Genomic DNA, 27,902 nt, shown 5'->3' with positions numbered 1-27,902 from the left:
GCTGCCGCTCGGAGGTGGTTGTTGACGTAGGCTTCTGACGAAACACTCGAAGCAATAGAAGTAGGAAAGTTACAATTCCTCCAACCTTCTTCGGGTATTCGGGAGGTAAGCAACGTTTTCTTCTTCAGAATTATACTACCGTATAGGCTGGCAAGGGGTTGTGAGGTATGGGATGTTTGGTTCACACTCAGGATGGGATGGAGAAAGGAAACTCACAATGTGCTCTCTGTATACATGTTGTATTGGATGTACAATGCAGCTTGGTGCTGGGAAGGCAGCATGGTTACAAGCGTTGAGTAGAGAGAGCTGGTTGGTGAGGGTGCTCAGAGGAGGACCAGCTTGTGGGTCGCCATGCTCGCCGGCGGGAGCGAGGACCACCAGGCAGGAGGAGGAGGAGCGAGGACCGCCAGGCAGGCGGAGGAGGTGTGTTGCTGGCTGGTTGGTGTAGGTAGAAAGAGAGAGATCACCACGAGGTCAGGTCTGAAATACCGGGGGTAGGCGTGGCTTAGTAGTTGACCTCCGTGATGTATGGCGGCGCTGGTTGACCCAGACCACGAGGCATACACTGGGGAATTCGCGGGGTCGGCTACTCAGCGACAAACAGCGTTTGTAGGGGAGAAATCCACTACAGGGTGACTTAAGTTACCACCATGGTGTTCCTTTACCACTTAACAATATTAAATAAAAGTTATTATTTTTCGTTCTAAAATATATCATTATCACAGTTGGTTTACCACAGTGACATTATATTTACACATCATAAGTCCAGTAAAATCCCTTTTATGTTTTTCCATTTTTTAATTTGTATAAATTAAAAAAAATATGGGGACATATTGTTATAATTTATAACATACCTTTTTCAACATAATTTGTATCAGAAGGAAATAAAAAAAAACATTATTTTTACTGATACATGAAATTCTTTTGTATTACAACGACAAATGTAATATTTCTGACGTGAAAATTGTTTTCATGACTGGGCAGTGTTTAGTGTTCTGTATATATATCTAAACTTTTTGTTGTTCATGGCTAGTACATTTACTGACATAGAATACACTTTCGCTGTTGAAGTGCAGTAAAAGTAATTTGCCTGGAAAGGTTTAGTTAGGTAAGATTAGGTTACGTTAAGGTAAGGTAGGTTAGGTTAGATTAGCATTAGGATGGTTAATCTTTTGGTGAAATAACCTGGTGAGCGAATCTACAGGTGAACCGATGCATTTTTTTTATCAGTTACGAGGGAATTTTTACCATATGAATTTGTCAGACTTAGCCCACACATCAATATGTTATCCCAAAATCGTGCCAGAATCCATTTTTTGTTCTTTAACGCAGCGATTATTATCAACACGCAGGAGGCGGTGAAGCAGGAGGTAGTGAATACAGCCGTGAGTGATGGGCATCGGAAAGCAATAACACCCAATACTTAAGACTGTTTGACGATATTTCACTCGACCTTCATGTTACTTAATAATATCCACTCTACCTTCATAAGACTTGATAATTCACTCTACCTGTATCATAAAAAAATATTAAAAGTTTATTGCATAATTTTAGATAATAAAAAAAATCATATAAATGGGAACAGAAAAATGGACAATAAAATGAGATACCCAGAAAATGAGAAACAGTTACTCAAATTTTCATGAAAAAGAAATAACTCACTGGGAAGTTTATTCTATGTTCATTGCTTGATTATTCAGTAATTCATCTGACGTCATCGGTGAACATTGATATGAAAGAAATAAAATTAACTTGTTTCTTATATTTAAATCAATAAATATACAAAAATTCATGTCAAAAACAAATAATCTTATATGTATTTTTGCGTATGTCAAATGGGAACTGAGTAGTAATTAGGTGTGCACTAGCCCTACTGAACCTATCAATACGTCGTAATGGTTAGGCTTTTGACCTCTTAAATTATATTCATCACCCTACAGGACAAACGAGGGATATTGATCGAACGAGCCGTTGTTAATCCCAACCTGGGTAGTTTTTTCTTATTAAATCTAAAGAAACAATATTTAATTTTGTACGTACCGCTTCAATGAATAGTTTTTTTTTTAACTTTTAGGCGTGTAGAAGACCAATGCTTTATTGTGTGTGTGTGTGTGTGTGTGTGTGGTTACTTCCTGTCCAAAATAAATAACAGTACAATTATACAGTAAAGTACCTACCTACCGAATTTACCTCATAGCCACTCACAAAAGGTGGTCATTCCGAAGAGGAGAAGGCCTGTAGCATGTGCAGGATCCTTCCAATGTTCTTGATAGTCTTGTCAGCTCGTGATTCCACCTGTGTGAAAAGTTACCGTATTTCCGATAACACATTAATTAAAAAAAGAAAATTGCATCAGAAACTTGGAATTTAATCCTTTCTCATGGAAACAATAGAATTAGTTTGAGTTTTTCTTATTTATAAACACTGGCGATGGCTTTAAAAATAATTCCACAAAAATAGACATAATCAACTCAAATCACTTACCTCTTACACAAACTACATACAAGGTAATTAATTACTGTACTCTATGAACAAAATCAAACAGCGGAGACCCAACTCTTGACACTTGATCAACATTTACCTCATGAAGGTTTGTAAGGGCTTATACCAGGGGACGAAAGATGTTAAGGGTTCTATCTGGCTCAAAGTTAACACTGTGCTCTCTAACCTGTGTGTGTGTAAAAAGAGAGAAAGAGGTTGAAGAAAATGTGTATAGTGTATCGAGAGGCCTAGAAATCGAATTCTGCCAACAGTGAACCTTTGTAAAAAAAAATCAGGGTTCGGGAATACATATTTACAGATACGTGCAAACATATATCCGTCCTTGTATTCATACATATATACCTCGTGATATGCATATGCATTCATTAGTACAGTATATGTAAACACATACAGTATGTAAATTAGCTACGTCATGTTCAGGTGACCCACTATATGTTATCCCCAACACCGGGCGCCCACGAGTATTATGCTCATTGCCGGGCTCCGCCTGGACAGGTAGCCATGGTAACCGGTTTGTTATTGCTGTAAATGTCAATCTAAGTAATCCATTATTGATGGTTAAAAGGATATCAATATCCTCCACTCCTAAGTTCACATTTCCTGGACTTTCTGCCTTTAGGACTCGACCGTGAGTTGTGTGCTTGTGAAGGTGGGGCCATTACTTAGACGTTCAGTACAACGAGAAGCAGCTCACTGGTTTATTTTACTAACAGTTATCTCGTGTTGAAGTTAACATGGGTGTAGGTAAACGGTGTTCAAATTGATATGATTAAAAGTAACTGGTATTTAAGTTAACAAGATTTAAAGTCTTATTAATCTTCCAAATAAATCTGTTTCTCTATGTAAGAATAGTTCATACGTGTTCTAAGTAGGTATTTCACTAGGTTGGGTATATTGCAACAGGCCTGGTTATGTCAGCAGGCAGGGTGTATGGCGGTAGGTGGCAGGTTGGGTGTATTGTCAACCATGGGAAAAGAAGTATAATCCTAGTTTACTAATTTTGACCTTTCTGGGTTTAGAAGGTCATCTGTCTATTAACTTCTGTGACGGCAGGAATGTGACTTTACTCCGCGATGACCAGACGACGGTGAATGTTGATTTTCTCTGCTGACGACGATAGCGAATGTTGATGTGGATTGCTGACGATGCTAGCATATAAGAATCCTAGCCAAATAAATGAGGAATCCTAGGAAAATATGGAAGAATCCTAGCGTAACTGAGAGGACTACAAAGCATAATACGTAATCTTAGCATTAGGAATCCTAGTACAATGATTATTACAGAAGAGTATAACAGACGCTAAATTTATTGCTGACAAAAGTTTCATAAACAGGATTGTGTCTTTTACATCTATATAATCATCTAATATATTAATAAATTCTCTCGGTGACTTCAAACAATCATTCAAAATATTGCTACTTTAACCCCTGCTTTAATATATCAACACTTGCATCTGTGGAACATTATTTTATCAATTTCAATTTACAGCGTATCTATATTTTTGTAGCATTTTTATTTAATTGTATACTTATTACTGATGAGAAAATTCCTTGCAATAATGAATAAAAAAAAATTAATCAAATCCACCGAACCTCAGAGTAATCGACTTTACCATAAATGATCGACCATACCACAGAATAATCAACCCATTAATCATTCTCACCCCCCAGACTAATCGACCTCATCATCTGTTTATCGACTACATTATCTATATCAATCGATCCTCACCCATAAGTTGACCGTATTACCCATTACTCGATTTCCTTATCTATTAATCTATCTCACCATCTCATTAATCGATTCCATCCCTTTTTTATTCGTATATTTTCCCAAAGTTTTTAATCGACTATTTTCCCAAAGTTTTTAATCGACTATTTTCCCAAAGTTTTTAATCGAATATTTTCCCAAAGTTTTAATCTATTTTCCCAAAGTTTTAATTTATTTTCCCCAAGTTTTTTTATTTGAATATTTTCCCAAAGTTTTATTAGTTGTTGGCTAATATATGGACCTACTTCAAAAAAGTAGATATTACCATCAATAAATTGTGCAATAACTTTTTATCCCGTGATTTACCCTGGCAGTGATTTGCGTGACTAAGACCATTCAAGCGTAATGGTAACAACTCAATATCCCTCTCTCTACGATTTTGTGGAGACCGTACACGCATGTTTGGTGGCCTTGTGTACAATACATAAACCCTCTCCCTCTCCTCCCCTGCACCCCCTCCCCCCTTCTCCCCATCACCCTACACCCCCCCCACCCCTGCTCAGCCCTCCCCGTGTCTCTGTGATATCGACACTTTAATGCGTGGGAGAGAATAGATATGGCTGGACATGGTAGAGTGTGCGAGAGGATGAGATTGGCATGCGAGGAATTAGATAGACGCGCGGATAAACTACTGTCAAGGGGTTCGGGTAGACTAATGTGTGTGTGTGTGTGTGTGTGTGTGTGTGTGTGTGTGTGTGTGTGTACAATGTTCCCGACACGTGTGTACAGTATAGTAGAGCATTATGTACATTCACTTCACTTTTTTCTGAAGCTTATTTTAACTGATGATTCAACACCCTAATTCATTAACTGGGTGGGAAGAAGTTTAGGTTAAGTTTGGTTTGGTTAGGTTAGGTTAGGTTAGGTTAGGTTAGGTTAGGTTAGGTTTGGTTAGGTTAGGTTAGGTTAGGTTAGCGTTTGGGGGTTTAATCTTAGGGTGAAATAAGCTGAAAGACTAATCTTCGGATGATCCTTATTTCGCCAGACCTGTTGCTACTCGACCCCAACCGAGGTCTGCTCTGTGTGTTATCCAAATGTTATTTCTGGATGTTATTTAAGTATTTTAGCTTAATGTATCCAGTTCGCTTGATTCTTACGTCAGAAAATCTCGTTGGAATACTTAGTGGAAGAATCGATACTTTTAGTGCACCGTTAAATCTATGAACGTTAGTATTTTATCATCAAGAAATATTACTGCAGAGTCCGTGGTTTTATCGATAGTAAAAGATTCCATAAAATTAAAGGCTCTTGTTACGGAGTCGCGTAAACGGAACCTATGTACACAATATTAATGGCGAGAAACAACTGCCTAACGTATATCGGTTCACAAAAAAAAAAAAAATAAAGTAGTGTTTTTCCCAAGAAATTACTTACCTTAATTATTTCTTAACTGGGTCCTTAAGCACTGTTCATATGACTCCAGCTCATGTATGTTGGACCAGACTACTTTTAAGAGGATAAAGATAAAAATAAAAAAATAAAATGAAAATTGAGAAAGTTACCCCTTGTTTGTCACTGAATCGATACTAAGTGTCGTACTGTCCCGAGGAATTACGGTAAATTTAGGTGTTTGTTAAATATTCATCCGCAATTTTCCAGTATTTGTGCATAAATATATACATACTCATCATTCACACATACTGCGTGTCCATGAATATATAGTGCAGTATATTCAAGTTCCTGAGGTTTGATTCCCGTTTTCTGTGTTTTGACTCTGGAGGGGAAACTTTAATAGTAGCGATTGCCAACATCCTGGACTTCCTTGGGAATGGTCAGGCAAGACATTCGACACCAAATTGATCTTTATGATTGTGTAAGACAGGATTGTATTGAGGTGTGTTTAACTGAACCTCTCTTTATCAGTTTAGAATAAGAACAGCTCTCTCAGTGCAGGAAGAGTTATATCCTCTGCACTAGCGTAGCTAGGGGGGGGGGGGGGTCCGCCCCGGGCGGCACTTTTGGGTCTGCTCATCACCCATATCTGCAGCTACTGGAGACGTTAATCCATCCCTTTGTATCGGCGGCAAGTTAATCCTTGTCGTGTCTGACCTAACACCTGACCCACATCATCACGGCCACGTCATGAGCTACACCCTTGCTATGCGCCCCCCCCCGCCACACACACAACCTGTAACCTGTTGAGGATTAAGGAAACTTATAAAGTTTAAGTATGTTTGGTGTGTATTTAAAGCATACTATATTTGAGTATGTGAAAGTACAGTAATATTATAATGGTACACAAACTATTTAATATATATATATATATATATATATATATATATATATATATATATATATATATATATATATATATATATATATATATATATATATATATATATATATATATATATATATAAGAGTGAGTCACTGTGCAATATGTATTTTTTGTGGAGGCACGGGGGGGCGGCAAACTCAAGGGCCGCCCCGGGCGGCAAACTCAAGGGCCGCCCCGGGCGGCAAACTCAAGGGCCGCCCCGGGCGGCACACACTCTAGCTACGCCACTGATTTCCTCTGTCTTCACTTTAACCTCTGCTAGTTGTCAGTTTACTAGCTGGTCAGGCGGTTGGTCGTTTCTCTGTTACACACTGCTGGTAAGTCCTGGTGTTACGGGGTTTTAAATGTACCTGAACATGTGCCAGTGTTGGTCAAGCTCACATTTTGGTACTGTCATAACGCCTTCTAGCAGGTGATTCCAACAGTTCACAATTCCTATTCCAAACAAGTTAGCTCTGGTGGTGTTCTGTACTGATAGCTTCGTTAGCTTGAAGCTGTGATCTTTACTGAGTCCTCAATACGCTAACTCCAGAATTTACACCTGACTGAGTAGTGCCTTTTGAAGTGTTTATAAACTTATATTAAATCACCCCTTTGTCCTTCTGAAGTATAAACAAGACAACTAGTCTCCTGGGTGCCATGGGCGTCCTCCTTCCTCAGTTAATCTGCAGTCTTTAGTGTATATCGGAGACCAAACTATTACAGTACAGTCCTCCAGTTAAGGTAACACTGCACTTTTGAGAAGCCTTATGGGGCACGGAACACCTAGGTATATGTAAGATCACCGTAGACTCTTATTAGGAGAAAAAAAATCTTCTTACAATAACCCGAGAACTCCAGTGCGTACTATCATCCTGATTTAGATGTTTATGACAATGGGACACATTTTCCCCCATCTCAGCCTCCCCACGTGACATTACTTGTTACTCCACAAGTAAGTTATCAGCGATGACGAGTAAGATAAGCGGCGGCCAGCGTACAAATGGCCGCTGAGACTACAACATTAAACCCATTGTAATGAAGATCAGTTATGTTATTCTGAACATTACTGTAGACAACCCTGGTGATGGCCCCGTACAAACTTAACCTTATTAAAAGAATACTGAGGCTGTCTTCGCCCGCGGCTCGCTTAAGGCCCGAGTGTGTAAGTTGACGTCATCCCGCGACGTCACATCCACACCCAAGTTAAATCTAAGTTTTCGGTGTGAGACATTGACGTGTGCGTACATGATGTAGCTACACGTAATTCATCAACTTAAAGCTCAACAAACTGTGGAGTAGTGAAGCGGAAGACCCAACTCTGGCAGGTCACACACACAGACGTCCAACATTCACCCTTTAGCTGAACTTGTTACGTCACAGCAGCCTCTTTTTTTCTCTCCCTGCTATTGGCTGTTCGGCTAAATGTCACACAGCATCTGTGATCAGGAGGTGATTGATGGCCTTGGAGGAAGAGTGGTCCACACGGCGATGATACCAGGAGTGTAGCCCACTGTGGCTCGTCAGGGACCTGCTGGCGCCGGTGACGTGTTAGTCACTAAGATCAGTTTTCTATGACTCATCGCTCGTAAAGCAGAGAATGGGAAATCAAATAATTTTATAGGCATAACTTTGGAATCTTAAGTCATACATATTACCATGTGCTGTGTGTGTAGAAGAAGTGAGAGGCTTATAGCAGCTGCAGGAGGCGGGTATATCGGGAGTGGAGAGAGCCGTCGCATGGTATTTTCCAGACTCGAGATAGGTCAGGTTTAATGATTTATCGAGCGACTAATCCATTGTGGTTGAGGGGCCAGTCGTGAAATATTTAGCTGTGACATTTTTCAATTATTCATGACAGGTAAGGCCAGCATCCACAGTATATATTAACTCTAATTTTCGCCAAGATTTTCAACCAAACTTGGGGTGAAATTAGCGACCCCCCTCCCCCCAAAACCTCGGTAAAACTCCGCTCACATCTCCCTTCGCTTACACTTGGAGGGATACGACCACCACCAATAACATCCCCGACCCTCTCATGACACTAGGCATGTACTAGTAAGGAACCTCGCTGCCATTACTAGTACAGAGACACAGTGAGATCGATTTTCTTTTCTTTTTAAACCGCCTCACCAAACCTCACTAAATATTGTCCGAGTTAAAGGTTCGTTTCAGAGGTTCAGGGGTTCAGGGGTTCAGAGGTTCAGGGGTTCAGGGGTTCAGAGGTTCAGGGGTTCAGAGGTTCAGGGGTTCAGAGGTTCAGGGGTTCAGAGGTGGTGTGATACTGTTTTGAACCTTTCTGTGTACAGGAGATATTAATAGTTTCTCTTATGGGGTAAAAAAAAGTCACTTGTTACGTCAGAAGTGAACCTTTATTGGGTTTTTTGTTTTTTTTACTGTTAATAAATGCACAAAAGGTAACCTGCTGGGATGGGGATGGTACCTCGATCCTGGCCCAGGTGAGTCTTGTACTAGGAATCACTGTATAAGACGTCACTGATATTTGGGGTGTGTGTGTGTGTGTGAGTGTGTGTGTGTGTGTGTGTGTGTGTGTGTGTGTGTGTGTGTGTGTGTGTGTCAGAACGCCTATATCAGGAGGTGAATCACAAGTAAAAGTTTTGATCAAAAGAATAAAATACTAAGTGTGATGGCGGCCATTTTGGAACCATGCAGATTAAGTAGTCTTCAGAACCGGTGATTCATCTAGAATTTTATTATGTTATTTTGCTGCCATTTTTTGACACTCGTGATGAAAAAATAAAACAATTCTCAGTTTTTTTTTAGGTTTTTCCAGTTTGTCTGAAATGATAGTTGAGTATCCCCTAGTGGCTTGGAGGCCTCGACACCAGCGCCACTCTCTCGTAGGTGTGGCGAGAAGAACTACACCCGCCACCTCAACAGATAACAAAGAGTAATTCTCATACCTGTTAATTGCTGATGGTAAGGTGTAATGACTAGCCTTCATACCCTCTAAAGACCTTATTTCTTGAAGCTCATTAATCCCTTCACTGATTTAGGACGTTACTTTTAATATTTTATTTAGCTAACTCAAACGATTTTCTTCAGCCCAGAGACAGACCCCGAGTGCCCAATAGGTTAATGACATTATGACGTCAGCTCTCCAAGACTCACTATGTTAAAGAAATACCACGTACAGGACCGCCGGGGAGGGGGGGGAGGAGGGGACATTTACCCGTCCATTTGAGTCAACACGACACAACATAACCTAATATAAAGAAGGAACAGGCTAATGGTGACTTCAAATCTTGTCACGCTGCTGTCTCTCGTGATGGCAGAGTCCTCAAGATTCTAACCTAACCTAACCCTACCCTAACCTAACCATAACCTAACCTAACCTAACCTAACCTAAACCTAACCTAACCTAACCTAACCTACCCTAACCTAAACATAACCTAACCTAACCTAACCTAACCTAACCTAACCTAACCTAACCTAAACATAACCTAACCTAACCCTACCCTAACCTAAACATAACCTAACCTAACCCTACCCTAACCTAAACATAACCTAACCTAACCCTACCCTAACCTAAACATAACCTAACCTAACCTAAACTAGACACTGTACCTTATTAGTATTATATTAAACTTGAGTCGCTGTTTTAACCGAATGAATAATACGACTTATAATTTACCTCTTGTATTCATGAATATTTTTGTGTGTGTTCCAGTTCTCCATGTTGTATGCACTGCGGTGAATATAAATAACAATTAAAGTGTTCAGCGAAGTGTAAATAAGTTGTAAGGTGATGTTTATTGAGTGTAAGACCTTGGGTGTGGGAGAAAGGACAACACTAGGTATCTTGTGTGTGTAGGTGTGTGTGTAGGTGTGTGTAGGTGTGTGTGTGTGTGTGTGTGTGTGTGTGTGTGTAGGTGTGTGTGTGTGTGTAGGTGTGTGTGTAGGTGTGTGTGTGTGTGTGTGTGTGTGTAGGTGTGTCTGTGTGTAGGTGTGTGTAGGTGTGTGTGTAGGTGTGTGTGTGTGTGTGTGTAGGTAGGTGTAGGTGTGTGTGTAGGTGGGTGTGTGTAGGTGTGTGTGTAGGTGTGTGTGTGTGTGCGTAGGTGTGTGTGTGTGTAGATATGTAGGTGTGTGTGTGTGTGTGTGTGTGTAGAGGTTCTAAATAAGTCAATGTTAAGTCAATCTTTCAACTTAAGTGTTTACAAAAATTCAGAAATGTGTGTATCTTCCCCTCCCCTCTACCCTCTCCCCCTCCCCACACTCTCCCCAACACCCCACTATACACCCCAAGGATCATGTTTATAGTCCTTGCCTTCACCCCCAACACTCTCCCTACCCACCACCCCCACACACCCCTTATCACCCACCACTCTACACACACCCCCACTCACCCACCACCCCACACCCCCATCACCCACCCACCCCACACTCCCCATCACCCACCACCCCCACACCCCCCCATCACCCACCACCCCACACTCCCCCATCACCCACCACCCCCCACACTCCCCCATCACCCACCACCCCACACTCCCCATCACCCACCACCCCCACACTCCCCATCACCCACCACCCCACACACTCCCCATCACTCACCACCCCCCACACTTTCTATCACCCACCACCCCACACCCCATCACCCACCACCCCCACACTCCCCATCACCCACCACCCCCCACACTCCCCATCACCCAATACGGCATATACATATATTTAATAAACGCTACATGTATTAAATTTCTATAAAGGTGAGGGAGGTTCTGTACACACACACCTGTTCGATAACTCTGGCTCACTGTGATGCTGGAAAATTTGTACAGGTGAGCCAGGTAAGTAAAAATGGTGGTATTTTTATGGAAGTTGTTGGCTGATACTTTAGTGGAGAAAAATACCAGAATAATCCTTAGTGGAAAAAAGAAATCAAGGGATCATCTGAAGAATTTGCACTCTAGCTTATTTAACCTAACCTAACCTAATCTAACCTAGTTCTAACCTAACTTAGCCTAGCCTAACCTAACCTAGATTGGGTTATATCAGGTTAGGTTAGATTAGATTGGGTTTATGTTAGGTCAGGTTATGTTTAGTTAGGTTAGGTCAGGTTAGGTTAGGGTAGATTAGGTTAGGTTAGGCTAGGGGGGGTGGGAATCTTAAGGTATTCCATTAAATGTTCAATTACGACAAATGATTATCCTAAAAAAAACACTTCATCTCTGTGGCGGAATCTGGCAACCCCTCTGACGTCATCGATGGTGGTTCTATTGTCAGTCATAACAAATGTCTATGAATCCATACTGCTCGATGGTGAGATTCTCGTGCTAGTAGTGAATGCTAGTGTGTGTGTGTACTGTATTGCATGTTCTCACGATGTATCGACGATGGAGCAGTGAGTTGGCGTGGCTCCTTACTTCCTGGTCCCAGATGAGGTCTGTACATTTGTGGGCAAGAAGAATTCGACAGGGAGGCAGGCAGGGAGGGAAGGGGGTAGCCAGGGAGGGAGGCAGGCAGGGAGGGAAGGGGGTAGCCATGGAGGGAGGAAGGAAGGCAGGGAGGAGGCAGGCAGGAGGGAGGGGTGGGAGGGAGGCAGTAGCAGGAGGGAGGCAGGAGGGATGAGGAGGAGGCAGGCAGGAGGGAAGGGGGTAGGGAGGGAGTGGAAGGCAGGGGTGAAGGCAGGCAGGGAGGGAGGGATGGTGAAGGGAGGGAAGGGGGTAGCCATGGAGGGAGGAAGGAAGGCAGGGTGGAAGGCAGGCAGGCAGGGAGGGATGATGGGATGGATGGAGGGAGGTAAGCAAGCAGAGAGGGAGGGGGGAAGGAAGAAGGAGGTAGTGTATGGAAAGGTAGAGAGGGTAGGGTTAGATAGACACTTAATGGCACCATAACATTGAAGTGACGATTAAAACTGCAATTTTCTTTACACATCAGAAATCGATTTTTTTTTTAGTTAGTTAAATCATGAGGCAGACGAAGCTTACACTCCTCCCTTGACAAATTCTTCCTGGCCACAACTCTAAGCACCCAATCTTGACAAGTTCATTATGTCAACAACTCTATAGGTTAGGTGTGTTAGTGTGTATAATTCCTTTCATAATTAGTATAGTGGTTCCAGTCCGCCATCGGGTCACATAGATATAACTAAAAGAAAACCACTTTATAATGTGTGTGGGATACAAGCCCCTGGGGACCTCGTGTTAATAATGTAAGATAAACCTGTAGATTATCTTCTCTCTCTGCCCCCCACAGATTATTTCACCTGATGATTAAACACCTCTAATGCTACCTGCTTACGGGGGGGCTGGTTAAACTTAGGTTGAGTATATCAAGTTTTAGCTGAGGGTGTTAGTTTTGTAGCTGAGTATATCAAGTTTTAGCTGAGGATGTTAGTTTTGTAGCTGAGTATATCAAGTTTTAGTTGAGGATGTTAGTTTTGTAGCTGAGTATATCAAGTTTTAGCTGAGGATGTTAGTTTTGTAGCTGAGTATGTTAAGTTTTAGCTGAGGATGTTAGTTTTGTAGCTGAGTATGTCAAGTTTTAGCTGAGGGTGTTAGTTTTGTAGCTGAATATGTCAAATTTTAGCTGAGGATGACTGGTTTTAGCTGAGAACCCATCGTTTCCAGGAGATTAGCTTTAAAGTTAGCTGCCCTGGGTCTAAATTTAAACTGCAGCTAAATCGTTCGCCAGTCTCCCTCCTCCACTTCAATTATTCAGCGGCTATAAACTGTGTCAGATCCTACCAAGTTATCTGGAAACACTATACTGAATTTTAGCACACTCTTCCCAAGCTAACAGCGCCCCAAGTTATTAAGCTAACAGTACACCCAAGATTAGGTTTGGTTTGGTTTAGTAATGGAATAAATAGAAAAAAATATTGGAACATGACGATAAATTTAGACAGAAAAATAATGAAAAAATTAAAAATACAAGAACAAAGAAAAAAAATAAACAACTGTTCCTATGATAATTTTAAAAGATTATTGAAACAACGATTAACTTAGAAGAATATTAATATATATATTTTTTTAAAGAATATTGGAACAGTGTAATGGTAGAGTTGATATTAACACTAGGATCAACTATTAAAATTCTGGAACAATTTGTCTCTGAAGTAACAGACCATTAACGGATTAAGGAGATTTGAAACGGGTGGATGAGTGGATGGATGAGCCTGTTAAGTTAAGGTAGGTTAGGTTAGGTTAAGTTTGGTTTAGTTAGGTTAGTTTAGGTTATGTTTGGTTAGGTTAGGTTATGTTTGGTTAGGTTAGGTTAGGTTATGTTTGGTTAGGTTAGGTTGGGTTAGGTGATCCTTTAGCCCGTATCCTGCGTTCATTAGGAGGAAGTGTAGTTAGGGAAGGAGAGAGAGGGAGGGAAGGAGTGAAGAAGGGAGGGAGGAGAGGGGGAGAAAATGAGGGATGGAGGAAAGGAGAGAGAGGAGGGGAAGATGAGAGGGGAGGAGGAAGAAGGAGGGAAGGAGGAAGAAAGGAGGGAAGGGGAGGAAGAAGGGAGGGAAGGAGGGAAGAAGGGGAGGGAAGGAGCAAGGATGAAAGGGAAGGAGAAGATGAGAGGGAAGGAGGAAGAAGGGAGGGAAGGAGGAAGATGAAAGGAAGGAGTGAAGATGAGAGGGAAGGAGTGAAGAAGGGAGGAAGGAGGAAATGAGAGGAAGGAGGAAGAAGGAGTGAAGATGAGGAAGGAAAGGGAGGGAAGGAGTGAAGAAGGGAGGGAAGGAGTGAAGAAGGGAGGGAAGGAGTGAAGAAGGGAGGGAAGGAGTGAAGATGAAAGGGAAGGAGTGAAGATGAGAGGGGAGGAGTGAAGAAGGGAGGGAAGGAGTGAAGAAAGGAGGGAAGGAGTGAAGAAGGGAGGGAAGGAGTGAAGAAGGGAGGGAAGGATTGACGGAGGTAGGGGAGGTGTTGCAGGTGCCGGAGCGAGCGTATCGTCTGAGGCGTGACATTTGGGAAGGCTGGCCCGGCTATGAATTACTTACCTGACATTCTCTGCCGTGTCGGACAAAGGCTGCGCACTCCAGTTCCTACTAGATTGTCCGGCGCACTCTTAGTTCACTTGATAAATAAGGCAGCAGCTTATCCGGAATTTTTTAAGTTTATCCGGATTTTTTTAATTTATCCGAATTTTTTTAAAGTTTATCCGAAATTTTTTTAAGTTCATCCGGAATTTGTAAGCTTATCCGGAAGTTTTTAAGTTTATCCGGAAGTTTTTAAGTTTTTCCGGATATTTTAAGTTTATCCGGATTTTTTTAAGCTTATCCGGAATTGTTAAAGCTTATCCTAATTTTTTTATTTGTGTTTGATGAAAGAACTAAGAGACCTTGTAAGTGGTGCTTAATAACCCTGGTAGTTGAAGCACCGAGAACTTAAAAGACCTAATGAATGGTGTATAATGACCCCGGTAGTTAAAGCACCTAAGACCCAGCAAAATTAAGTTAAAATAAACAAATAATAATAACAATAAATTACATAAATATCACACAAATTCTAAGAAATATTTTATCCCATATTTGATGAGGATTCGAAGGTTCGTGGTTTCGGTGGTTCGGAGCTTCGGGAGTCGGTTCCAGACGTGACCACGATATTATATAGTAGTGAGAGGAATGTTGTCACACCTCTTCACTACTGTTGTGGAGTTCCTTTTCACTCGTGTTCGAACCTGTACCAAAACCAAACGAGACATATTGTTATCCATGGGTAGACGCGCGTAGTTCAGACTCGTTCTAGTAATTTAGACTCATTCCAGCAGTTTATAGACTCGTTTCAGTAGCTCAGATTCGTTCCAGTAATTCAGACTCATTCCAGCGGCTCAAATTCATTCCAGTAATTTAGAGACTCGTTCCAACAGTTCAGAGACTCATTCCAGCGGCTCAAATTCATTCCAGTAATTTAGAGACTCGTTCCAACAGTTCAGAGACGCATTCCAGCTGCTCAAATTCATTCCAGTAATTTAGAGACTCGTTCCAACAGTTCAGAGACTCATTCCAGCCTTATTCCACCCAACTGTAAGCCTCGGGTGTATTAAGACTCAAGAGAACTTTTATGAGTGAATTACAACGATACAAAATGCTTACTCCCCATTCACTGACAAGGTTACCAATATCGACAACTACATAATACAATATAATGTTAAGTAACTCGGGAACAATAAATAAAAACAATAGTCACTTTTAAATATACACTTGAAAAACAAAATCGCATTACACTACCACTCGAGGGTGTGTGTGTGTGTGTGTGTGTGTGTGTGTGTGCGTGTATGTGTGTGTGTGTGTGTGCGTGTGTGCGTGTATGTGTGTGTGTGTGTTAGGTTAAAATATTGATTTGTTTGAGAATGGCCAGCTAGTGAGTGTACTGCGGTCGTCATGGAAGGTCGGCTATGTTGACAGACCTTGGTACCAAATTCACGGAAGAGCTATGTTAGGTTAGGTTAGCGTTAGGTTAGGTTAGATTAGCGTTAGGTTAGGTTAGGTTAGCGTTAGCGTTAGGTTAGGTTAGGTTAGGTTAGCGTTAGGTTAGGTTATGTTAGGTTAGCGTTAGGTTAGGTTAGATTACATTAGATTTGGTACAAACTCAGGAAATAATTTTATCAATTAATGTTGTCTAATTATCATAGAGAAACAATATTTAAGTTATACGTTATATCTGGAAGGGATGGTTTTGTGTATTAGATTAAGTCGTCATTCAATCCGTTAGTTTACATTCTTGCATCTCTTAGTTACAAGACTATCATTATCCTACCAACTCTAGTGAACGATGAAGTCTAAAGATATTCAACTGGAGTGACCATAAATTACTTCTTGACATTCTTAACAAATTATAAAAGAGGTTCGTGGCGCCGAGGAATGAATGCGTCTGAGTGGAGTTTTACATTAGTGGTGTAAACGACCTGTGACGCTGTATGCCCTGTACCGCGCTGACTACAGGAACGGTATGCGTGTATACTGTACCATGATGGACGGCCCTGTACTGAGAGAGATACAATAGGTAATATATTTTCTCCTTGACTCAAGTAAGTAAGGTTAATGATAGTCTGAGGCGATGTTTATTACTGTTGCTGTAGTTACCTGGGGGTCAAGACGATGTTACCTGGCGTCAAGACGATGTTACCTGGGGTCAAGACGATGTTACCTGGAGTCAAGACGATGTTACCTGGAGTCAAGACGATGTTACCTGGGGGTCAAGACGATGTTACCTGGGGTCAAGACGATGTTACCTGGGGTCAAGACGATGTTACCTGGAGTCAAGACGATACCTGGGTCAAGACGATGTTACCTGAGTCAAGACGATGTTACCTGGGGGTCAAGACGATGTTACTTCCAAATAAGACGATGTTACCTTTTGGGTCAAGACGATGTTACTCTGGGGTCAAGACGATGTTACCTGAGTCAAGACGATGTTAACGGGGTCAAGACGATGTTACCCAGTCAAGACGATGTTGGCCTGGGGTCAAGACAATGTTACCTGGGCTCAAGAACGATGTTACCTGAGTCAAGACAATGTTACCTGAGTCAAGAACGATGTTACCTGGAGTCAAGAACGATAAGCGGCCTGAAACAAGACGATGTTACCTGGGGTCAAGAACGATGTTGGCCTGAGTCAAGACAATGTTGCCTGGAGTCAAGAACGATGTTACTCTGGAGTCAAGACGATGTTACTCTGGAGTCAAGACGATGTTGGCCTGGGGTCAAGAACCTGGGGGTCAAGAACGATGTTACCTGGAGTCAAGACAATGTTACCTGGAGTCAAGAACGATGTTACCTGGGGTCAAGACAATGTTACCTGGAGTCAAGAACGATGTTACCTGGAGTCAAGACAATGTTACCTGGAGTCAAGACGATGTTACCTGGGGTCAAGAACGATGTTACCTGGAGTCAAGAACGATGTTACCTGGAGTCAAGATAATGTTACCTGGAGTCAAGACAATGTTACCTGGAGTCAAGAACGATGTTACCTGGAGTCAAGAACGATGTTACCTGGGGTCAAGAACGATGTTACCTGGAGTCAAGACGATGTTTAGATGTGCAAAATAGTGCGGATAATGTTGAATAAAGAGGAACATTTACTCAACGGGAGGAAGAAGTGAGGATAAGGCCGTAGAATGACAGTATTTACCGCCTCTCAGCTCCAGGGATAATGATACCTTACCACCACATTATTTAACCACCGCATTATTTATCCCGTGACCGCTAACCGCACATCCCTTTAAGGTATTTTTTATTTATTTTTATACTAAACACACGAATTGGGTATCACATGAAGATTAGGCACCCTAGGTTGTTTTTTTTCTTTGAATACTAACCTAATTTAACCTAACCTAACCATATACTGTAACCTAATCTAACTTCATGTAACTTAACCTATTCTAATCTAACCTAACCTTAACTTAACCTAAGCTAAACTAATCTAATCTAACCTAACCTAACCTAACCCACTCAGGTAGCGTTAGGGTGTTTTACCATTAAGTGAAATAAGCTGGGGGTGTCTAATCTTCAGGTGATCCGAACGAAGGAAAATATTTTTGCTGTTTCGAATTGCTCTCTCTCTCTCTCTCTCTCTACACCTAAAGAGAGAGAGAGAGAGAGAGAGAGTAGAGGGAGAGAGTTTGTAGCGAAAGGAAGGTTAGGTAAGGTTAGGTTAGGTTTGGTTTTCTTATACCTGTAGAGAAAGTGAAGGTGTGTGATAGAAAGAATTACCTCACTCGTAGACTTATTCCTCATATCACTCTCCCTATTACCTATACCCTACCTATTATCTCTCCCTATTACCTATACCCTATCTATTAACTCTCCCTATTCCTCTATCCCATCACAGGTAAAATAGAAAGAAGAAGAAGAAGAAGAAGGAAGGGGAGGGGGGGGATCTGAGTCACAGGTAAAATGGGTAGGGAAAAGTTTCGAAGTTTTAATCACTGTAATTCGAGACTTGTTCGTCGTGTTCGGAGCTTCGAAGTGAAAAACGAATTGAGACGAAATGTAGTGAAGCTTTAAACCTGTCGTGAGCTGTGTTGGGGAGGTGTGAATATTTCAAAGTGTATACCTGAGTGTCGACCAGCCTGTAACCTGTACCACCACCACCACCACCACTCAGCCTGTAACTTATACTACCACCGCACCAGCCTGTAACCTGTAACTTGTACTACCACCACTACCACTCAGCCTGTAACCTGTACCAACATCACCACCCAGCCTGTAACCTGTACCACCACTACCCAGCCTGTAACCTGTACCACCATCACCACACAAGCCTGTAACCTGTACCACCACCCCCACCCAGCCTGTAACATAACACCAATATCCCATCACCCAGCCTGTAACCTGTTGCCACCACTACCCAGCCTGTAACCTGTACCACCATACCCACACAAGCCTGCCAACCTGCCACCACCCCACCCAGCCTGCCTGCCTGGCACCACCACCTAACCTAACCCCTAATCCTATTACCCTAACCTCATTCATTGTGTGGGTCTCTCTCTCTCTCTCTCTCTCTCTCTCTCTCTCTCTCTCTCTCTCTCTCTCTCTCTCTCTCTCTCTCTCTCTCTCTCTCCGTAAAAAATATTAAATAAGGTTTATGTTGTGTTGTTGACCTTTACGTACCGTTTCTTCTTGTTTTATTTTCTTATTCTTCCTTCTTATTCCTTCCTTGTTATTCTCTCTTTCTCTTGTACTTCCTGGTTTCCTCAATCTGTCTCTCTCTTTGTTCTGTTAATTTATGAGATGTTTTCTTGTTATATTTTAGTTTTATTATTTTTTTGTATCTCTTATTATTTTTCTTCTATTCTCTTTCTTATCTTCTTATCTTTTCCTTTTGTATTCTTCTTCTTCTTCTTTTCAATTCGTCTCTTTCTTAATCTTTTTTCTTCTTGTTTTCCTTTTTTATTCTTCTTCTTCTTCTTTTCTCTTCGTTTCTTTCTTATGTACTCTCATATGTACGTCAATAAATTGTCAATATCAGTACTCAGTTTGTCATGCACTCTTTGAAACTGTCATGCACTGTCATATACCTATTTACTCCTCTCTCATGTCATTCACTCTGTCATGTCATCGTTGTCTTGGTATATGCTCTCAGAATGAAACATTACATACTAGCTAGAGTGACGCATGACATATCCCAGAGTGAAACAAGTAGCCAGAGTGAAGGTACAGTAGAGAGTGGAAAGACCCAGTAAACCAGACAGTCTCCTGCAGCTCAAGCACTCAATAATGTAAGAGTTGCGTCGATACTGAAGCCACTGGTCAATTATCTACGGGGGGGGGGGGCTGTCACTACCCCTCCCTCCATCACCCCCTCCGTCAGTAGCCAACGTGTAGGGGGGCAAGGAGGAAGGCTACCACTCCTCCCGAAGGCTATGTCGTCAGTAGCCTTGGTTGTAACACACGGGGTATTGTTCCCAGAGTGCAACAAGTAGAGTGAATATACCCAGAATGCAACACGTACCAGGAGATTCCTACTCAATAGTTCGGCATTCAGAGCGCAAAGTGTACAATGAAACACACAGTACAACACTCAGAATGCAACACTCACACAGTACAACACTCAGAATGCAACACTCACACAGTACAACACTCAGAATGCAACACTCATACAGTACAACACTCAGAATGCAACACTCATACAGTACAACACTCAGAATGCAACACTCATACAGTACAACACTCAGAATGCAACACTCATACAGTACAACACTCAGAATGCAACACTCATACAGTACAACACTCAGAATGCAACACTCATACAGTACAACACTCAGAATGCAACACTCACACAGTACAACACTCAGAATGCAACACTCACACAGTACAACACTCAGAATGCAACACTCACACCGTAACTAGTATAAGATATAATACCCGGAGTGCAACATCCAGGAAGCAATACCCATAGTGCAACAGGTTGAACTAAAATGATACAACACAACACAGCACAACACAACACAACACCACACCAGGACACAACACAGCACAACATAACACCAGGACACAACACCACACCAAGACACAACAGCACAACACAAAACCACACAACACCACACCAGGACACAACACCACACAACACTACGCGACACACTATACAGCACACACACACACCCAGGACACAACACAACACTACAGGACACACCACCACCACACGGACACACCACACACCCACACCCACCACCAGGACTGCCACCAAGCCACACAGGAGCACACCACCACACCACAGGACCTGACACAACACACTACACTGGGACACACCACCACACCACACCACACTACACCCAGGACACACCACCACCACACCACAGGACCACCACCACCACACTACACGGACCACACCACACCACACTACACCAGGACACACCACCACACCACACCACACCACACCACACCCAGGACACACACAGGTGGTAGTGGCTCAGGTAAGGTAATCAATACATACTTGTCGTGCATGCCAGTTGATTTTATTCCCCTCCTACCTCACCTGCCACCTATTTATGTCACCTGGCGTTCACCTGACGTACTCTGGGGCTACTTCTTTCACCCTGGCGTACTCTAGGGCTGCTTGGCGTACTCTAGGGCTGCTTGATGTACTCTAGGGCCACCTGGTGTACTCTAGGACCACCTGGTGTACTTTAGGGCCACCTGACGTATTTTAGGGCCACCTGGATTACTCTAGGGCCACCTGACGTACTCAAGGGCCACCTGACGTTCACCTAATGTACGCTGGGACCACCTAAGATCACTTGACACCTCCTTCTGTTACCTAGAGGCACCTGGGAAGAATAATTGGCACCTAGAGTCACCTGGGAAGATTAATTAGCACCTAGAGTCACCTGGGAAAAATAAACTGCACCTAACGATACCTTGACTCACCTGGGAACAACAAGTGGCATTCAGTGGGGGAGGGACACGGCGACACATCTGGACACGGCGTATTAGAACATGGTGACACATCAGTATTGGTATTGAACGAATGAGAGACAGAAAGACAGAGACTCAGAGACAATCAGACAGATAAAGAGACAGGCAGATATACAGACAATTAGAGATAGAGAGAGAGAGAGAGAGAGAGAGAGAGAGAGAGAGAGAGAGACATACGGTACTGCATTAAGTCTCTGGCCAGTTCACCTCCTCACTGGAAAACAAAGTGAATTATTTATCATATCGATCTCCCAGTATTGCCCGCCGCCCCTAGATCAATATTGCCACCACGCTCACCGTCAACCCCCACACATCGCCTGGGATAATGTCTTGGCTGGGATAATGTCTTGGCTGGGATAATGTCTTGGCTGGGATAATGTCTTGGCTGGGATAATAGTCTTGGCTGGGATAATGTCTTGGCTGGGATAATGTGTCGCTGGGATAATGTCTTGGCTGGGATAATGTCTTGGCTGGGATAATGTGTCGCTGGGATAATAGTCTTGGCTGGGATAATATGTCTCCTGGATAATAATAGTCAAGGATGAATAATACGTCACCTGGATAATGTTCTTAGCTAATTAGGTTAGATTAGTCCCTAGGTTAGGTTAGGTTAGTCCCTAGGTTAGGTTAGGTTAGTCCCTAGGTTAGGTTAGGTTAGTCCCTAGGTTAGGTTAGTCATTTCTATTTTATTGAAGGTCGAGTCTCAGTATAAATTGGTAGCCATCTTTATGTGAGTGTGTTAAGGGTGTTTATACGACTTAGCTTACGAGGATTATTGATCTTATGGACCTTTGTGACTTGATCCTGGAATGTGGCTGAGGAATGTTGTGTGTGTTTAGAATCAGGTTAAGTTAAGTCGGGTCAGTTTAGTTTAGGTTAGATTAGATTAAGTAGGGTCAGGTCAAGTCAGGTTAGGTTAGGTCCCTCACCCTCTGATAAATAAACAGTATAGGTCAGCTCTCCTGTTCGTGGTACTTTTATAACACGGTGCCTCCTTGGGGGTCTGGCCGTCACTACCTGTACACATACCTGTCCTGTGTTAACATTGTTCACTGTGGACCGTCTCTCTCACGCTGTGTTTTGTATACGCCGGGGAGGGGGACATACATACATACATACATACATACATACATACATACATAATATACATGTAGGTTTGCTTTAATTTTTCTATTTTGTCTCTGTTATTCGCCCTTGAAGGTAGATTTGTGAGGTACTGGAATTTCCCTTTGTGTGTGTGTGTGTGTAATAATAATAATAATAATAATAATAATAATAATTAACGGTTTATTGAAAAAATTCTGCAGCCCGAAGGCTGAAAATATACATTGGACATAAATGACTTATTACATACATTGGTGGTTTAACAAAAGCCTTCATTAGAGAAAGGTAAAGTAACATACAGATAACATACAGATTAATGTAGGTGCTGAACAGCAAACACGTAGTGTAGTAACTCCATCCCAGGTGATGTTAGGAGGGGCATCACGTGGTGTATTACTTCTCTCATTAGATGGTGTTATGAGAGGCATCACGTTGTGTAGTAATTCCCTCACAGATGGTGTTATTAAGGACCTGACGAGGTGTAGTAATTCCTCATAGATGGTGTTATTAGGGGCATCACGTGGTGTAGTAACTCATTCACAGATGGTGTTATGAGGGGCATCACGTGGTGTAGCAATTCCCTCACAGATGGTGTTATGAAGGACCTGACGTGGTGGTGTGTTATGAGGGACATGTGGTGCAGGCATTCCCTCACAGATGGTGTTATGAGGGGCCTCACGTGGTGTAGTAATTCCCTCACAGACGGTGTTATCAGGGACTTGACGTGGTGTAGTAATTCCCTCACAGATGGTGTTATATGAGTGAGGTGTGGTCCCAGGCCTTCCTATCGTAGACGGATTAACACATCGCTGGTTGTTGGGTCTCACGGGCCGTTATCACTGGGTACCTGGGAGCTCACTGTGTGACGGTCAATCCGGGTACGACTGTTACTGTTGAGTTGTTCTCACTGACTTAAGCACTGTTCACCACTGTTCATCTCTGTTTAACACTGGTTCCATTCCCTTCTTAAATGAAATTGTAACTTCTGGCGAGAACTTGTTGATATTCCCGTGGGGAGGAGGGTTCAGGGGAGGGAGTTGGTATGGGCCAACATAACAGTTGACTTGGCTGCTCCGAGAAGAGCGCCAGGCAAGTCTTGACCCTTCGGTGGTCAAGGATGTGTGTGTGTGTCTTCCACCATAACACCAGGAAGGAAACAAGAGTTAGGTGCCCCCCACATCATCTCAGGTGTTGACATGTGCCTCACCTTAATCAATGTATGACAGGTGAAGGTGAACTGTCATGTCATCTATCTTGTATACATGACGTTGTATAGGTGCAAGGGTAATACACCAAGCATAATGTATACTTAACTGGTATTTAGTAGTTATACATCATTCTTTTAATGTATACATGATAGATGTAGGTTATACAATCATACACCATCTATTAATCTATACTTAACAGATATCCAACAGTTATACATCATCTATAATGTATATAAATCAGGTGATGCTCATCAATCATACACCATCTACTTGTATACATAATGATAGGAATCGCAGCTCGGGGGGGGGGAGGGACTCATACTCGTGTATTTTCCCAACCAAAGTGGCGTTGATCCAGGAGTGTGTATATTGGGTATTAATCCATCCAATACTGTACTGTACCTGAGCCGAGCTGTACGTACCATGATTACAGTGGTGTTGGTGCAGCTACTGAACACTGTTAAAGATTCAGTAGGTGGGGGGTGGGGGGGAGGGGTGTTAGTCGCTGGTGGGGGTAATGGGGAGGGGAAGGAGGAGGAGAGGTATTACTCGCTGGTAGAGTGGTAGGGGAGGGAGGGGTATTTGCAACATGCTTTTAGTTGAAGAAGAAGAAGAGTCGATATATGGCCGACAGAGGTAACATCGATCCTGTCTCCATTTTCTCACTCACTCACTCACTCACATACTCACTTTCACACACACAGTCTCTCTCTGGAATTCCTCTGGTCAGAATACTTGTCTTATAGATTTATTGTGTCCGAGTGTGTGTGTGTGTGTGTGTGTGTGTGTGTGTGTGTGTGTGTGTGTGTGTGTGTGTGTGTTTGCCTTGTGGATTTTTGTATTGACGCACACACACACACACACACACACACACATGATACTGCACAATGTGACTCAAGTTAATAATATTACCAACATTCATTATCTGTCATTTTCCTGTCATTTTACTGTCTTATAAACAGGTTAGGTTAGGTTAGGTTAGGTTAGGTTAGCATATCATCAAACACGCGACACTTTGCTTTCCACTCCTGCACGCACACCACTGCTTCCTGGATCTCTCTCTCTCGTCTACTGTAGTTCTGAATTATTCGTTTTGTCAATCTTTCTCCTCTAACAAAAAGATACATACATACATACATACATATACATACATACATACATACATATATATACATACATACATACATACATACATACAGGATAAGACCGGATCTATATTGGTAATGACTTAGTAAATATTGAGTATATGTATATGAAGGCTACCAGACAAGGAGCAGGCTGGGGAAGGCAGGCTGTGGGAGGCAGGCTAGGGGGCAGGCTAAGGGGGGCAGGCTAAGGGGGGGGGGCTCAGCACTCGACAGGTACTCAGAAGTACGTGACACAAAACATTACCACTATGGATTTTACAGAGAGGTGAACCCTCTTCCTAGTCCCTCCCTCTTCCCCCCCTCCCCTGGCCCCTTCTCCCTCACCCCTCCTCCACCTCCCCCTCAACTCCAACCTGTCCTCCTCCCTCCCCCCACCTCCTCCTCCTCCTCCTCCTCCTCCTCCTCCTCCTCCTCCTCCTCCTCCTCCTCCTCCTCCTCCTCCACCTTCAACACCTCCTCCTCCTCCTCCTCCCTCATTCTTCCTCCCTCTTCCCCTACCCCCTACCCCTCCTCACCCCTCCTCACCCCCTCTCACCTCCAACTACCTACAAAACAGACAGTAAAATGAACTGTTCGTCACCCCTTGTCACGGCAAATAAATTATTGACCATTATAAAAATACCCAAAGATGCAGCAACAGGCGATGACAATATACCAACCAACGCCCATCATTAAGGCTGGGAGGAGTGATATGGGGCGGTAGTCATCAAAAGAGACCTTTATATCACCAGATTCTTTACCCTGGGTGAACTTTACCAACCTTCAGACACCGCTAGTGAAGGAGGTACTAGTGCGAGAGAGCAGGTGGGCCACTTTCTTATGTCTATTATTTATGTGGTAATGTTTGTAATACATTGTTGACTTTTTTAATTTGTTCATTTACTGTACCATCAGAAGTCTTTATGTTGTAACGTTGATAGAAATTACCAATGCAAGGACTTTATATTTAGCCGTGAGGATCCACTTACCGGATTACCATACTCTGATGTAAAAAGGTGGTGTATATTTATTATTGAAATAAATCAAAAGTGAAAAACGTTTCAACATTCTGATAGGTTACATCTAGTGCTCTAGGTGTGGCTCCTGCCTCCACTAGGTGTGGTTCCCAGGCTCTACCAGGTGTGGCCCCCTGCCTCTACCAGGTGTGGTTCCCAGGCTCTACCAGGTGTGGCCCCTGCCTCTACCAGGTGTGTCCCCTGCCTCTACCAGGTGTGTCCCCTGCCTCTACCAGGTGTGTCCCCTGGGCTCCCCACCAGGTGTGCCCCACCTCTACTCTGCACCAGGTGTGGTCCCCTGCCTCTACTCAGGTGTGACCCCTGCCCTACCAGGTGTGTCCCTGCCTCAACAGGTGTGGTCCCCTGCGTATACCAGGTGTAGTTCCCAGGCTCTACCAGGTGGCCCCTGCGGCATACCAGGTGTGGTTCCCCAGGCCTACCAGGTGTGGTTCCCAGGCTCTCCACCACAGGTGTGGCCCTTGCCTCACCAGGTGTGGCCCCCTGCGCATACCAGGTGGTTCCCCAGGCTCTACCACAGGTGTGGCCCCTGACAGTGGCCCCTGGCTCTTACCAGGTGTGTGCTCCTGCCTCTACCATAACCACCAGCCCCAGCAGCCCCCCTCTTCTCGATGAGCAACACTCCACCACCGCGTCACATGATGTATGACTGAGACAAAATTGTTGTTTTGTTGGAAGTAACCAGGTGTGTGTGTGTGTGTGTGTGTGTGTGTGTGTATGTGTGTGTGTGTATGTGTGGCCATTATTTCACAGTACTCCAGCATACACATGTGAGTACAGGTGAACGTGTTCAGAAATACCTGATACTAACACATGTGTAGGTCTAACAGGTGTGTGTGTACGGGACCGTATGGTTAAGTGTAGGACAGGTGTGTACAGGAACATCTGTGTTATTTGTACACACGTGTAAGTTTATGTACACCAGAAACTTTGTTGGATACTTACACATGTAAGTATCTACACTCCCAAATACGTACAGTGTACAACCTGAAATATTCATACTATGTTAGCATACACATTTAAATTAATATACAAACACGGGAGTATACATATTAATACATAAACATTGAGTGTATACTGACCTCTGTACACACACCTACTGAGTGTATACATGTGTACAGGTTTAAACGAATATTTATGTACACACAACAAAGTAATGTACGTGTCTGCCAGCAGTTTATCGTACACACACACTCACTTAAACGTGTGCACCAAGCCCACCAGTAGTTCGTTAGGTTAGGTTAGGTTTGGTGAGTGTAATTCAAGTTAGGTTAGCTTTGGTTAGCTTTGGTTAGGTTAGGTTAGGTTAGGTTAGGTGAGTGTAATTCAAGTTAGGTTAGCTTTGGTTAGGTTAGGTTAGGCTAGGTTAGGTGAGTGTAATTCAAGTTAGGTTAGCTTAGGTTAGGTTAGGTTAGAGGCATTAAAGCAGTCCCAGATACAAGAATTATTCATCGTACGACCATATGTGAATCCTGATCCCGGTTTCCACGTCAATTAACAGAAGCTGCAGGAGTTAGTCAGTTTATGGTAAGTACGTGAACGGTATACTAAATATTGGGGCCTCAGTAAATTGATGTATTTTTTAATAGAACCATGACCAGATCCACTTCAATAGGCGTGTCATCTCCCTGTTAACTCAACCCCCTGTCAATTCAACCCTCTGTCAATTGAACAAAAAATTAAATTAAATTCCCTGTCAATTCATCCTCTGTCAAATCAATCCCCTGTTAACTCAACCCTCTGTCAATTCAACCCTCTGTCAATTGAAAAAAAAATTAAATTAAATTCCCTGTCAATTCATCCTCTGTCAAATCAATCCCCTGTTAACTCAACCCCCTGTCAATTCAACCCTCTGTCAATTGAAAAAAAAATTAAATTAAATTCCCTTTCAACTCATCCCCTGTCAAATCAATTAATATTTTTTAATATTTTTATCTTATATCAAATAGCGATTATTACATATTAACAACTCCTCTACGATATAGCAGTTTATTTCGTTCAATTTCTGTAATTTTTTTCAACTTTTCACAGCAGAAG

Source organism: Homarus americanus, unplaced genomic scaffold (assembly GCF_018991925.1).
Source record: "Homarus americanus isolate GMGI-L3 unplaced genomic scaffold, GMGI_Hamer_2.0 scaffold10188, whole genome shotgun sequence".
Classification (NCBI taxonomy): domain Eukaryota; kingdom Metazoa; phylum Arthropoda; class Malacostraca; order Decapoda; family Nephropidae; genus Homarus; species Homarus americanus.
The sequence above is the reverse complement of the archived record's forward strand: the minus strand, read 5'-3'. Positions refer to the sequence as shown.